Raw genomic sequence first — 14567 nt, 5'->3', positions numbered from 1 at the left:
AAGTGCACAGGTGAACAGGAGCGAGAGAGAAGCAGAGGAAGAAGACGACCGAGAGGAGGACGCAGACAAGGCTGAAGCTGACGACGAGTGGAGCGAGGATTGGTGGAGCCCACCGGAGGACGCTGGAGAGCGGCCGCTTCCCTGGAGGGTTGCGGCGGAGCGGGTGAGTCCAACTGTCCCGGGGACTGGGAAGGAACGGACCGCTGGTGGTGCTATTCTATTGGGAGTGGGGTAGGAAGGGAGATAGTCCTGTAACCCCCTCCCCACCCCTGACCATATATCTCTTGGGGATTTCCTTCTATTAGGAATCCCAGAACCACCTATTCTCCAGCACTTGACGATTGCTAGACCTGATACCCCTAAACCCTAATACCCCATTCTTTTTGTAGTGTTTTCATTTTTCCTTGACACATACCCTTTTCGTTTGTGCACCAACTGGGTGAGGTGGCTGGTAACAAGAAACGGTACAGAACATATCTGACGACTCCTCTTCTTCTCTCTTCTCTGCCTGAACCTCTGGAAAGCCCACCCACGGAGAAAAAGAGCGCTGTAAAGGAGAAGATTACTCTCGTGACGACCATCCCTGAAGAGGAAGAGCAAAGAGAGAAAGGAAAGAAGAGAGGAGACTACTGTAGATAAAACAACCCTGACACTGTTGACTTGAATAAACGCAAAAGATTGCCCACTACATCCGGCCTCTGTGTCTGTCTATCCGGCCTGCCCTTCCCACACGCTCACATTGGACTTTTATTTTCTTCACCATTCTAGTAATGCTGGTTCCCCTGTTTTGTTTCCTTCTATTTATCATTGCTGTGCACGTATTTTATAGAAGAGTCCAGTCGCTTCAATAAATATTTGAAATGCCAATCTGTGTACATCTTGTATCTCCCTATGGTCATGCCTGAATTACTAACAAAAGGGTAAGATCGGTCTCCACGGTTTCCTTGGGGGAATGAATTCAGAACTACCACAATTGACTGGGGATCAGGTTAGCAAAGCTGGTCAGACCCGTTAAAGGCAGTGCTTAATTTGAGCCAGTGGTTGTCGGTGCTCGGCATCGGCACTGAATTGTCAGCACCAGCACTTATGACAGTCTGCCACATGGTGAGCTGTTTGTCTGATTTAGAGTGAGCACAACAACAGTTGTTTACTCAATGACTATTACCTGCAGCCCATGCTAATCTTATAGCTTTGGGGGCCTGGAACAGTCTGAATTGTCACACTTGTAGGAGTGTGATGGTTAATAGCTGGTTTGGGACTGTCATTGTTAGCGCTAGCAGGGGAAATGGGTGGTGTAGGCTGCAGTGGCTTCTTGATGAGAGTCCTGGCACTTTATTTTTCACAAATTAAACACTGGTTAAAAGTATTGCTTCTGGTCTTTTTTTACTTTTCTAGTTCTCAAAATCCTTCAGCGGGGAAAGGCAAGGTGTTTACTTTGATAACAGATCTCTTGAAGTTTTCTACATCATCAAGCCCTCACAAAAGCCTTTGGTTGTAGTGTCAAAAGCTCAGAGTGGGTCAAAGTTGGATTTTAGAGTCACCAAGGGCATTACACACCTTGGACACATTCCTTGCCTCAACCCTGTTCCAAGTCCCACGTTCAGACTTCGAACCTGATTACGATCTTGGCGGACAGGGTTACTCTGTCACAAACATGATGGATATCCCGTACTCCAAATTAAGATCCCATTATATCCTATGGAACTTGCAATATGGCGGGCAGGATATCCGTCACATTTGTGACGGAGTATCTCATCCATCATGATCGTAATCAGGCCCTTAGTTGCCTTGCTTTTCTTCAATAGGGTAATGCAGGAAACTGTTGCCAATGTAGGCTGTGTGGGCTTGGAAACACTTCTTTCAGTCTCATGGTAGCCTCAATCTTCAGGTGAATAACCTCCAAGCAGGACAAACGAGGAATCTGTAGCCATCTAGATTGTATCATGCTTAGGTAGCTTTGGATCCTTGGCCTCTGGAGTCAGAAAAATTAAAAAGTCCAAAAAGCGTCTTGAACCTGGAAAAGTCCCTCTTGGTCACTCCTACAGTCCAAATCTTCAGGACATGCCTCTTGGCTCCAGGTCTCTCTCCAGCTGGTACTCATTGAAGGTTCATTGCAGCTGGAAGGCTTGCCCTTATTTAGACTAAGGAGCCTTTCTGTTTTTTGCGTGCTTGTTAGCTGGTGGTCAGGGAGATGTCACATGGAAAGCAATTCCAGTACCTGTACACATAAGATCAGAAGGCCTTTGATATTCTTTTCCCAACAGTCAGGCAGAGTTTTCTTCTTTCCTGTGGTGTGCTTCAAGGTACAGGAATTTTCTAATGGTGGTGGTGTTGGTGGCCTATGCACTAGGCAATGACATTTACCCTACCCACTCCTGGAAAGTTTCCCACGGAAATCAAACCTCCTTTTCACCACTTCCTCTTTTTCTTTACCGTAAACCCAGAGTTTCATGATCATTCAAGATGCCCCTGGCCACCTTCTCCTTGTAGGACCCATGTATTGCCATTCAGGACTACACATATGGAAATGAGGGAGCAACCTTTTCCTTGTACCAGTTCCCCCTCCTCCCAACCAACTCCATATTCAGCAAAAGATGTAGTGCAAGGAACACTGTGATTCTTTCAGGGTGCTCTCTGCTTGAAGGCCTCCCTCACTGCAAGAAGTCCGTCTGAGCCTGAATGTGCAACATAGACAAATGTCAGAAGGGACTGTTGGACTGACGAGAATTATTTAGCCTGAATCCCCATTCGAGATTCTTACCTGAAAGAGGAGGCTGATGTGGCAGTTCTGTGAATGCCAGGAGAAGGCTGTGATGGCAATTCCGATTGTGCTATTTGCCTCTATACCGACCAGGTTGACCCATGCCTGTTACGTGGTAAGTGTATATGCCAACTCAGCCATCCTTCTAAGAGGCTACACAGTCTCAAAGGAGGCCAGCTGTTCAAGCCTAATTAGGATGGCAACTAGTTACTGGAGAGAAGACAGGCAGTCAAACTGGTTTTAAATTAAGTTTAATCTGGGGCAGCACAAAATAAAGTTAAGTTTCCACTGCACTTATCAAAACAACACTTTCAACATTGTATTACCTTTTTGGTGAAAAGAGAAAAAAACCATAGAATTATGTTTCTACCATTTTCTCAATAAAAGCTATAACAATAGCCTTATTTGTAACCACACCGGTTCAGGGGAAAATTAAACTTTGCATACAAGATAGGCACACAGCTTTTGGACATGTTTCACATTGGGGACATGCATTTATTTAATATTTAACATGTGTATGAAATTGGCTTATTGGTTGAGAGGAGTGTTAGCCACACTCCGGCACCAGCCACAATCCTGGTCAGGGTGAACCACAAAAGTAACTAAATTAACCTGTGTCTAACCATGCGGTAGATTGGCACAAGAAGTCACGCTTAACTTAGAGGTAATGTATAAAGTATTCATGCAGGGCTCCAATAATAATAAAGTGAAAACACTACACATGGAAAATCCTAGACCAATTAAAAAACAAATAGAGTACATTTTAATAAATAAAATGACACCAAAACTAACAAAGTCCATCAGTCCCACCAAAGTTATGACTTCTAAAGTGTTAAGTATAAGTCCTGCCAAAAAACACAGAGTCAACAGTGGTTATCTGGTCATGCCTGACCAGGACCAAGTCACAAATTCAGGCTGACCGTGATGGATCGCATGCCGGGTACAGGACCGAGTTCAGCCGATTGGAAGGTGTACCTGGTTGTATTTGTGGCTGAGATTAAAGTACTTGCGATGAGTTGTGTCACATTGCATCGTTTCTGATAAGGCTGCAGATCAAGAGCTGCGATGCGAGGTCCTGCGCCGAGTTGCGTCATACCTGTTCAGTGGAGGCCACTGATCAGAAGCTGCAAGGTGTGGTGATGCAGTGTCCTGTGGCAGGTTGTGTCATGCTGCATCGGTTCCGATGAGGCTGCCGATGTAGAGCTGCAAGGTGCAGGATGTGAGGTCCTACATCGAATTGCGTCATGCTACGTCGGTTCCGATAAGGGCGCCAATCAGGAGCTGTGAGGGGCTGCGATGCAAGGTACAGCGTTGAGTAACGTCGGTTTTGAGACATGGACACTCTGATGCCAGCCAGGGATTCAGGATATGGTGGGCACATCTTGGGAATCAGGACTCACTCCAGAAAAGGCCAGGTGCAGGGCACAGGCAGGTCCAGTTGGATCTGGTCAGCTGGACATTTGCAAGACTGGCCTCTGGCGCTTGCTGTGCCCCTGTAGCTCACACAAGAGGCCAGCCAGTCCTTGGAGTCACTATGTTGTTCCTGAGTTCAAGGAGCAAGTCCAGTCTTCCTTCCTCAGGCAGCAGGGCAGTCCTTCCAGAAACAAGGCAGCAAAGCAGTCTTTCTACTGACTCTTCCACTGTTCTAGAAATTATATGATGAGTGGCTCATGAGATTCAATATTTATACCTGGTGCCATTCTTTGAAGTGGGGGATTCTCTACATTACCTCCCCATCTGGTTCTGGAAAATTATTCACTTCCCCTGTCAAGGCTCCAAGATGTTTGGAGTGGGGGGAGCTAGAGAGCCCACGGCAAGATAGGCGCACCATAGTGCAGCTCGGCCAGCCGTGAGCAAACATCCGACGCAATCCTGACTCCAGCCAATGCAAAATAGCAGCAAACACAGATCATCTGGTGTGGAACGCAAGAGGAATTAAAGCGAGTTCAAATCGCCATGGTCCAGCTAAGTAAGCACTGAAAACTATAACTTCAGGCAAGGTCAGGCATAATGGCGGCGCCAGGCGTGCAAAAATAAACTACATCGGCCAGCGGACAGGGCCAGAGGCACGGAGAGCTGTGAAGAGCCGAGTGCTCGGAATGCGGTCCTAAAGTGCTGTAGATAGCCACCACAAACGCACGCTGGGACCAAAGACATACCTCGACCCCGTTGAACAGGCAACCCAGTGAGACCAAGCCACGCGGCGGGCCCACCTGGCTGCGCTGCCTGGGGGCCATGTGGTGTGCTGCGGCTGGGACTGCCGAGGCCTAGACGCCGGTCTCTCGGGCAGAGACGCTGGTGGGGCGATTGCTGCTGCGTCGGCTGCTGCATCGAGGGCGGGCGGCGAGCCTGCGCAACACGGTGCCGTGCCCATAAAAGAGGGACAGACAAGGTGGCAACGGCAGGCGAAGAACAGGGGGGGAGGCCGACGCACACCCCCGGAGGCCGTATTACTCACAGCGGTGGGTCCTGGTGTAACGGTTGAATGCGTCTGTGCATCAAAGGACGGTAAAAAGCCCAATTAAGCAAGTGTCCAAAGTAACAGCAGCAGCAAGGCGGCGATCCTCGTGCAGAATAGCAGGCAGTATGCAGAATAGGCCGCATGATAAGGCCTATCAGAACATAACGCTAAGAGTGGAGCAGAGAGGTATGGTGACATAGAGGCCCATACCATATAGGATTTCACACAAGTGGAATTCAGAGAGTGGCTGCTGGAGAGGCACCGGTTCTCCAAGGCCCGTGCAAGAGATCCCAGATAAGACGCTCACTAGAGAGTCAGTGGCAATATAAAATAGAACCCAGACAGCGTCCCAGAAGTGACTCTCAGACAAGTGTTAGACAGGCAATCGACCACGAAGCATATAAACGGGACACAGAGAGTGTCACTCCGTGAACAGGCCTCTTGAAAAGCAAACTGTAGCATTCACGGGATAAAAGAGCAAGGAGTGCCAAAGGCAGGGCCACAAACAGGGCAAGACCAACAGCAAGCCGCGGAGGTCGGTACAAGCAACAAAACCTAGCCTGCAAAAGCACCACCACAGGACATAAAAGTTGCATGCAAGAAGGTGCAGTGCGGAATACAAGGGGTGCATAAATCAAACAAAAAAGAGTCCACATGGCCTCCGTGGAACTCAGGTGGGGGAACAAAGATAAAGCTCAGCCTGAAATCACATATGAATCACGAAAAAGCACAAAAGCGACCAATGAAACAGCGGTCAGTATGGAGGAGCAGGGGAACTCGGCAGATAAACTAGCATCCACCTTGGCAGCAATGCAGAAGAGTCTGCAATCGATCGATGGCAAAATAGACCATCTAAACTCATGTATGGACCACTACCAAAATGAAGCAACAAACAAGTAGAATGAACGAAATGGAAAACAGAATATCAGCTGCCGAAGACACCACACAAGAACCAAGCACCAAAAGTCTGAATATGGAAAAAGTATTATCAGTCATCCAAGCGAAAAATGAAGACTTGGAAGCGCGATCACGGCACAATAATATAAGAATAGTCGGAGTGCCTGAATCTACTAAAACTGGACGCATGGAGCACTATGTCGAGAACCTATTAAAGGAAATATTTGGAGCAGAGGCGCTCTCTTCTATGCTCGTCGAGAGGGCACATCGCTCGCTGGCGCCTCAGCCACCGCCAGGTGCACAACCACGTCCAATTGTGGCCAGACTACTAAACTATAGGAATAGACACACGGTACTCAAACTGGCCAGAGACAAGAGAGATACTCACCATCAAGGGAGCACATTTCTATTTTTCCCATACTTAACAATGGCGGTACAGTCGGCTCGGAAAGAGTATCTACAGGTCAAAAAACGCCTGCAGAAAGCAGATATCTCTTACGCTATGTTCTATGCGGCACGACTAAAGATAACACACAAAGGGAATGAAAACGTTTTCCACACACCAAAAGCAGCAATGGAATACACAGATACACTGCTGGCAAGCAACAAGCAAAAAAGGCAACAAACAGAAGAGGATTGACAACGGTGAAAGTAGCTGCCATAATAGGGAGAAGCGACTACAGGTGGACAGACAGAATGCGACAGAACGACCAGCAAAGCCGGAAACAAAACAAGGCGGTGGGAAATCAACCAAGAAGTAAAAAAAAAGGGGAGGAGAAGTGACATAATAAAACTAAGAAGCTGCACAACGGCAGAACCACTGGACTACTAATTAGAACTTGATGGCTGATGACAAAACTCTAAGCTCATGGCCCGTCCCTTCCCAAGAGGGGGCGAGAGTTGGGACTCTGGCGCGCCACCACAGTGGGTTAGCCCCAAACGGTTGTATGTAAGTGTCACTGCTTGTTAAAAATCAGTGCTTTTAGACTACTCAGAGTGGTCTCAAGGTTAGTTATAACTCCTTTATTTAGTCGTATACAACTGTTTTATTTGTATTTTGAGTACACTCCTTGTTTAAGTCTTTCACTCGGCTTCTTCTCATCCAGGTCAACCGGAGGCCCTCTCCGCCAGCACCCTCGACAAAAACAAAGAAGCAGGTAAGTGTCTGCCCTTGTTTTATAGAGTTAGTGCTTATTTGGGTTATTTTGGGAGACGGTGCACATTCAATGTCTAAAGCAATGTGGGTTATCGTATAACAATATTGTCTAGGTAGCCCAAATAAGCGGTGCAATTCTGTATATCCCTTTCTTTTCCTTTTATAAGAGGAATATTACTGTCCTCTTCACTTTTCTTCCTTCCACGTTAGGCTCTTTATTACCCACCCTTCTCTGTTTCGGGTCTTCTCTTTTTAGCCCCTTCTTTACAAATTTCTCTTCTCCCCTTTTCTGTTTCTCTGTATGCCCTGTCCCCGCCTTCTTTTTCTTAGTTTGCCCCTTTTACTGGTGGTGCTCCTTCCCGCATTTCTTACTGGGGGTCTTCTTCTGCTTGGGTTTCTCCCTCCTCTCGGGTCTCAGTCTTCTGTTGTGTTGTCGCGGCGCAATCTCCCAGCTTTTTGAGGTTCCGGGTCTGGCGTGGTGACGTAGCTCCTCCCCGATGCCTGACTTCCGGGCCAAGCAAAGAAGAATGGGCTGACAGTGGCGTTGCCGTCGCTAGGCTGGCGACAGTAAGTAATGGGTAAATGTTCTTGTGTTTAAAAGGGAATTCTCCAGCATGTTTGATGCGGGAGTGGGGGGGATTGTTGTATCAGTTCAGCAAAAGTTAACCCACACAGAAAATACAGCATAGATATACACATTACGACATCACGACACATAACCACAACTATATCGTCCCTAAGTATATAAATGAATGACTAGAAGTGCAAAACAACGATTAAATGGATAATGGGGAACATGCGGGCCTAAATGACCCTAGGAAATAAGGCAAGTGCTGGCATATCTTGATAGACACCAAATAGAAATCGTAATGTTGCATAAAAAGCACCTCAATGCTCAGACGGATAAAGAGGTAAGTAGACGGAGGGCAGAATTAGCGGTAGCCTCCTCGTACTCATCCTCAAGAGGGGTGATAACCATACTAAAGAAAGTAGTAAAATTTAAGGAGGATAAGGTTATCAAGGATGACCAAGGTCGGTATGTAATATTGACTGGCGTACTATGGGGCACCAGGATAGGCATGATTAACACATATGGGTCAAACACCGAGGACCTGGGATTTTTTAGGTCAATATTGGATAAACTGCGTGAACTGCCACAGATGGAAATACTATGGGGAGGGGACCTTAACGTTGCCCTGGATGAGGCGGTCGACAGTTCGCCCGCAGCTGAAGAGCATCATAAACAAGCTGCACAAGTGATCTTAGACAGCTTGGAAGAATTCCAGATGGTAGATGCGTGGTGCCTTAGGAACCCTAGAAAGCAAGAGGGCACATACACATCCATTGTTCACTCGAGCTGGTCTAGGTTAGAATACTGGCTCACAACAGTGGGTGCCAGTAGCTGGGTGACAGACATATGCCACCTCCCAAGAACGCTCTCAGACCACAGGCCAGTCCAGTTGTCACTAGACATACCAACATATGCGCCACCACTATACATATGGTGGTTTAACGCAAAATCGCTGCTTGACCCAGTATACCACGCAGCAATATATAAGGCTATAGAGGAATATTTCCAGTTGAACGTAGGCTCAGTAGATGACCCGAGCATAATATGGGAGGCCTTTAAGGCTACTATCGGGGGGGGCCTGCAAAGGGACAAGTGCGGGCATCTTGAAAGATATACATACACAATTGCAGAAAACAGAAGTGTAAATGAAAGCGCTAGAAAAGGAGTATGATCATATATGCACTGCTGCAGTGCTAGGCTCTGTAAGAGAACAACTGTCAATATACGATGAATATGCAGAAGATAAAGTTAAATATAAGTTCAAGAGGCAAAGAGTGAAAGCATATAGAGGGGGCACGATCAGGCCACATACTCGCCCAAAACATACAAAGCAAAGGCATGCAACAGACGATCATCCAGATAACTGATGATAATGGCGTAACACACTACAATGTTAAAGGTATTTCTCACACCTTTGCAGAGACATACAGTAAAATGTACGCTACTGAAGACACTGCAGACGCAAGGGAAATAGTAGACTATCTGGAGGATATTGCACTAGCCTGGTGGTCAGATGGCCAACGAGAGTACCTAGCTCAGCCTATTACAGAAGCAGATGTTAAGGAGGTCATCAAGACGCTACCGAATGGCAAGGCACCCGGGCCCGATGGGCTAACGGGCGAGTTTTATTAAGAATTTACTGAGCTGCTCAGCCCGCACCTAGTGTGCATGTATGAAGATGCAGATGCTAGAAGTCTGTTGCCACCCACCATCAGAGAAGCCATGATAGTAGCGTTGATTAAGCCTGTCAAACCACAAGACAGCTGGGACTCCTACAGACGATTGTCGCTAATCAACACCGACGCTAAAATACTAGCTAAGATCATTGCTACTAGATTAACGCCATTAATGCAAAAAATAGCATTGCCAGATCAATCTGGGTTTATACCAGATTGATCAACATCACACAATATCCGCACTATATTTACGCTGCAGCATTAACTTAATCCAGAGTTGGAGGCAGAGGCTGTATTGCTGGATGCAGCCAAAGCCTTTGACTCTATAGAATGGGTCTATCTGTTTACTATCCTGCAGAGAATGGGTATGTCAGCGACATTAATACAATTGATACAGCTATTATATACGGATCCGGTGACATGCATTAGGGTAAAGGGGCAGGTATCAGATCTGATACACATTCCCGTGGCACGAGACAAGGGTGTCCGCTCTCTCCACTATTATTCACAATAGCACTCGAACCGCTGGCATGTAAAGTAAGAGAGACGTATGCACACACGGCGTTGAGGTTCCATCAGCGTCCAATAGGCATATCACTATATGCGAACGATATGGTACTTTACGTCTACGACCCCCAAAATAACCTGTCACCCCTGCTAAGACAGTATATCAAGTTTGGTAGGTAATCTGGAATCAGCATAAACTGGAGTATATCCACCATAATCCCACTCACCAAAGGCACTTACGCATGCCCACTGGACTTTCCTCTTGCATGGCAGAGCGACCCGATGAAATACTTAGGTATATGGACTCATAAGGATCCAACGGAAGTGATTCAGAAAAATTATGGGACTGCCATAAATCATTTAGACATGCAGGTGAAGAAATGGACCCAGCTCCGATTGACACTCGCGGACAGGATATCCATAGTTAAAATGGTTATACTGCCTACATTTTTATATTTATTCACCAACATCCCAATACTGCTACCCTCATCTGTTTTTAAAGCATTATAAACAAGAATAGTCAGACTAATATGGGCAGGGAAACAGCCAAGGTTGAACTGGAAGACACTGACCCTACCGTACGAACCAGAGGGATTCACGGCACCGGACATGTTCCTATATTACCTGTGCGTGCAAGCAAAATACGCACACTATTGGTACCATCTGGTACGGTACTTACCTCACAGCAGTAGAAGAGGGCGATGCGCATCCTATCCAACTATGCAATAGATTAACTCACGAACACATAGCACAGAAATACAGCGTAAAAAAATAAACACAGTACTGGCCACAGCAGAAGCATGGTGCAGAATGGGTCAGATGGCGCAGAAACTGCCGTTACAGGCGCAAGCACTATCGCTAGCAAATCACCCATCAATATCTGTAGCACAGGACAAAGGCAGTATAGATATGTTATGGCAGGTAGGGGTGAGCACTATGGGGACCTATATACGGACGAGAAATTTATAGAGATTGCTGATCTAAATTACATAAGCAACCATATGCTACTATTCCGATTCACATACCACCGGTTAAAAGCAGCAATTAAGGTACTGTATCCAAACTTTCCAACAGAGCCACGCATGCTGACACCATTACAGATGATAATCAGTGACGCCACAAATAAGCATATGGTTGCCAGGCTGTACTGAGCAATGCAAACAGAGATGGCGCAGGACACTATTAAAGCGCAAGAGCGATGGAACCAAGTGCTAGATACACCTTTAGAGGAGGCTGAATGGCAATTTTGCTGAACGCTCACAAAAATGCTAACTCCGAACGGAAATCTGCGTATAATACATTATAAAAACAACGGTCACGGGACTACGGGACCTCTACATGTGGGAAGCTAGTGCCCTTGGTATCTGTAAGCGTCACAAGCACATGAAAGTAGATATGCGCTTTGCCTCCTTAGTTCTCATCTTGGCCAAACGGTGCATAACTATGCACTGGAAGGCACCAGAAGGGCCCCCCTGGCGGTCTGGGTGGTGTCGTAAATAAAGTATTACGCACTCATAATTTCTATAGGTATCAATAGGATCATGCATAAAGCAAGAGGCTGAGTCCGTGGTATCAGGTTCAAAAGGGCTTTATTCCAATAACTCGAGTTATAGGGAGAATAGTTCCATCACCACAAGGGATCAGGAAGGGTCTTCTGCCACTTTATTCACAGAGTACAGTATATATACATTCAATATTATACGTAAGCAGGAGCGCTTCAGGCAGAGCAAGAGAGAATGAGATAAGAGCATGTGGGCGTGTAAGTAGGCGTGAAGGTGGGCGTCCATGTGGGCGTCCACTTGATGAGTCATAGGTGAGTGTCATAGGTGGGTGGGTACCTGGAGGGGGTTGCGTGATCAGCTGGAACTTTACTGGAACTTTGCCTTACTTGTGCTCAACTCGAGCATGACGTGTAACTGACGTGTAACTGGGGGAAGGCTGGTATGCAGTCGGGGAGTCTGGAAGAGAGGCCTTCAGTGTCAGGACGACCAGCACATCTTGTATTATCTGATATCTAAAGTCCGGAGCAGGAACTGATCTGTGACATGGGTTGCCCATCACCAAGAGCCGATGTGGCTTCTATTTCTTTATTCACTGCGTGGGCCTTACATGGGGGCTATGGGCTTTTTACTGACGTGAGCTTTGCAATCACACAAAAGGAGACAGAAAGGCTAGGCTCTATCCTTTGCAGACGGGTTTTGTTTATTCCTCCTTTTCCAGGCAGGAATGTGATTCAGTAGGAGTAAGCATATAACCATGCTCAATACTGTCTCGGCACCTCGGACTGGGCCCCTTTGGCTGAGGCCCAAGCGTGCGAGGCCAAGGATACGCAGCTGCAGCTCTCAGAGCGTCTGAGGCCTGAAACCTCTTTTCGGGCTCCGGCTGAGCCACAAAAATGGGCTTTCATGAAAATGACACGAGTGCAGGAAAACATGATGCAAAACGTGTAGGCCTCAGTGCAGATTTGTCGTTTCTCTCATGGGAGACTTGATGGCAGGCCACGTTATAGCATAGGCATCATGGTTGACAGGCCATGGAGGGAAAATGCATGGCGTACATGCATGAAACGTTGGGGAACACATAGGGGACACATAGGCCTTGTCATAATCTTTATTTTCTCATTCCCTCCTTGTCCCCTAGTGGACCCTTCATGTCACATCCATTCTCATGAGACAGTCGATCTGTTCTTGCAGCATTATTTTTCCATTTTCAATGCTTTGTATATGGGGACGTGGAACACATGCAGTAGCAAACAGGCCGCAAATGGCCGGGCCACACTGCAGACATAGACAACAACTGAATACCATTAGTAGTATTAACCCACAGACGGTCAACACTTTCCATCCCCATGCCGATATCACTCCCCAGAGCCAACTAGACCAAGTCCACGTGCCTGGGTCTTGATGTATGCTTTGGGCAATCTTGTGGAGCCTTGTTATTGCTTTGTATACAGATGGTGCGTTATTAGGAATAAAAACGCAACAGCTGGAGCCGATGATTCTACAAGCCCCGCCCCTATCCGCCAGGATGACGTCAAGAACAAGTGGGTTCTGAAGAACAACCATTCTCATAGCCGACTGTTCCTGGGTCAAGTTCCCCAGGGCTGATGCAGTCTCTTTTACAACTGTTTCTAGAATCCTTGTTAGCCTGCGGATAAGTTTACTATTCTGGACGGGACCTATGAAGAAAAAGAATCCTTTGTTGAAATCTGTATATTGCTCCCAAGCTGTCTCGGTCTGGTCAATGCCGGAGGCATCGAGCCCTCGTCTGTGTCTGATAAGTGCTAGTTGGGGATCTTGATGATAGTTCGATGGGGCCAAGAAAATGGGTGGTAAAAGAAATGATATGTAGCACGTCCCACCCCAGTCTAAGGACAGCTGTACATAGGCTGTCTGGCCACAAATAAAGTAGGTGTGTCGTGATGCTCTGAAATAGGACTTTCCTTTGTCTTTAAACTCTATTATAGTATTACACTCGCTGTGCCCCAAATGTACTGAGCCTTCTTTTCTGACACACAAGTCCCCTCTCACTGGCAGGACTGTGATTGAGGATGGACCTACATTGTGTATGGGCTTGACATTCAACATTATAAAGTCGAGGGTCGCATTTCCTTGCAGATACTCTTCATTTTCTAGATCTGTACCTTTTCTTTGGGGAAGACCTTCTTCGTCTGGGAAACATGCTTCATTCATGACTTTATTCAAGTTACCCCATACCCAGTCACCCCTACACTCCTTATCTTGACATTCTTTGGCATCACCGTTGATGGATGTCATTAAGGCAAACCATGCTCCGCAAGAACCATTATGGGAGAACGGAAAAGGGAAAAGAGGCAACACTCCCTTCACCTTCTGATACGGGGGAAGTCGGCCACAGACCCAGCAGTCTGTAGCATTGCTAGTCTGATGTGAATGGTGCAGCATCTGAATAAAGGTATTGTTGCGTAGGGCAAGTCGATAGGATAGCTCATAGGATGGCAGATCACTAAATGTGTGCTTTATGGTATTATTAGTGGAGGAGTGTAAGAGTGAGGCAATAGGAGGAAAAATAGCATGTAGTATTAAGCTGATACATATTATCGTGATGCACAGAAGAGATAGAAAAATCAAAGTCACTATACATCTACTACGTAATATTTTACAGTATTTGCTTTTCATCTTGCTCTTTTTATCATTATTATTGTTCGAGATCTTATGCAAGCCAGAATACATGTTCAACCGATTCACCACCTAGTGGACTTAATTGATCAAACGGGGTCTGACTTTCTAGATCTGAGTTTAACTTTGTACTCCTGCTGAGGAGTCTCTTCTAGTAAAGGGGGCTCAAAGTCTGAAAAGTTTGTTTCCTTTTTAAAAGAGTCGTTATTCCCAAAGTAGCGTTTGCAATGGTGTATGTGCAGCCATCCTTTCCGTCCTTCGACTTTAACGGCTGTCCTTGTGGTCAATAGCACTAACTTCGGCGCCTTCCACCTCGGCTCAAGAGGGCTCGTCCTGTCAAAGTTCCTTATTAAAATATAATCCCCAGGAGCGATGCAGTGT

This window comes from Triturus cristatus, chromosome 12, assembly GCF_964204655.1.
Source record: "Triturus cristatus chromosome 12, aTriCri1.1, whole genome shotgun sequence".
Classification (NCBI taxonomy): domain Eukaryota; kingdom Metazoa; phylum Chordata; class Amphibia; order Caudata; family Salamandridae; genus Triturus; species Triturus cristatus.
The sequence above is the reverse complement of the archived record's forward strand: the minus strand, read 5'-3'. Positions refer to the sequence as shown.